Source organism: Tenrec ecaudatus, chromosome 3 (genome assembly GCF_050624435.1).
Source record: "Tenrec ecaudatus isolate mTenEca1 chromosome 3, mTenEca1.hap1, whole genome shotgun sequence".
NCBI classification, from domain to species: Eukaryota; Metazoa; Chordata; class Mammalia; order Afrosoricida; family Tenrecidae; genus Tenrec; species Tenrec ecaudatus.
The window spans coordinates 22,620,611-22,622,273 of record NC_134532.1 but is presented as its reverse complement, the minus strand read 5'-3'; the positions used below and the strand labels follow the sequence as shown (position 1 = coordinate 22,622,273).

The following is a 1,663-nucleotide window of genomic DNA, read 5'->3' as shown; positions in this document are numbered from 1 at the left end:
AATACCATGACATGCTCCTCCATTTATTTCTGTTATATTTCATTTACCTCAATAATACTTTTAATTTTGTTTGGACTTTTAAATATTTATATCGTATAATTTTTATGCATTTCATTTTTTGAAACATATAGTCTTGCTTTATATATTTTTTTCACAAACCATTTTTTGGGGTGCTAATGCAGATATTATATCATTGCATAGTTCAATCACATCAAGACATAAAGTGCATGTGGTACCACAATCAGTTTCAAAATATTTCCTTCCTTCCTAATCTCTCAGATATAAACTCCCTTTCACTCTGTCTGTCCCCACAGCCCCACACCACTGTATCCTTCAGGAACCCTATTCTACTTGCTGTCTCTATAGGTGCATAAATCCGGGTTTCATATTCTGAGAAAAAGAGAATATATATATATATATATATATATATATATATATATATATATATATAATAAATTCAGTAGGGTTACCGCCAATGACAAAATACATCTGAGTAGGGTATACCCAATATGAAACAGAGAGAGAGAGAGAGAGAGAGAGAGAGAGAGAGAGAGAGAGAGAGAGAGAGAGAGAGATATGAAAACAAGATCAGGCCTAACATGCATGAGCAGGGAGTTAACTGAAAAAGTTTTAACCATTCAAGTCAGGTGTATCATTTTGATTTACTATAATCATCTCTCCAGTGAAATCTGATTAGTAACCAGGTGAGTCCCAGTCCTCTATTAATGGACAGAGGGAAATCACCAGAGGTTTATTTCCTCTGTAGATGTCACAAATGTATCTTGCCTTTAAACATGTATCTTCCATTCTTCCTAAGATTTAGAATAATGTTATTATGTATTTCCTTTAGATCTGGTGATGTTAGAAAGGGACAATGGTATTTCTATTTTTTCCTTTCTTTCTTCCGTGAACACAATGATGTCCCATCAGGATAGTGAGGGCTTTATTGCTTGTTCATCAGATAGATTATGTATTTCTTTAATACTTGGAAACTTGACTTGTATTTATGCTAAAAGCAGCTCAGGTGTCATGAAAATCACTAAGGTAAACTTTAATCATATACCACGAAGTGTGACAATTTTATTTTCTCTCTCTTTCCTCAGATATATTATCAGTTATTTCTTTAATATATTGAAAGCTGGTGTGAATTATTGCTAAAAGCTGTTCTTGTCTCATTTAAAATCACTAAGGTAAGCTTTAATCATATCACAGGAATTGTGATGATTTTATTTGTATATAGTCTTTTTTTTTTTTAGGGGATAGCGCGAACGCAGTCCCCCACTACCACAAATTATGCAGTCGAGTTTCCCACATTTGGGGAAATCGCAGGGGTCAGCACACCCGGAGTGCAATGGGTGAGCCTCGCCCTGGGAAAACCACCTTCGTGATCATGGTATCTCCCCTGCCAGGTTGTATATAGTCTTACACATTTTCTTGTTATTGGTAACTATGTAGCTTTTATTTTAAAGTGTGATTTGCTTTTTTTTGATTTCTGGAGTCAGGAATGGATGAAATCCAACTGCAGTCTCCAAAACACTCTGTTCCATCAGACGCACACTAGGAAGTGGCCTGCTAAAAGGCTAGTGGCAGCTCTCTGATTTCTATGAAGCAGCTGGAGCCCAGAGATGCAAACCCTCACTGTCCTGCTGGGCAGAGTCCTGGG

General features: G+C 36.3%; 1 non-coding gene across 1 annotated transcript; it reads right to left on the bottom strand.

The window, feature by feature from the left end:
• Positions 1–1,253: 1,253 nt before the first annotated feature.
• LOC142443992 (U1 spliceosomal RNA) lies at positions 1,254–1,416 on the bottom strand. The gene has a single exon (XR_012783689.1). It is a non-coding gene; the product is annotated as a U1 spliceosomal RNA (small nuclear RNA).
• Between the last annotated feature and the right edge of the window lie 247 nt (positions 1,417–1,663).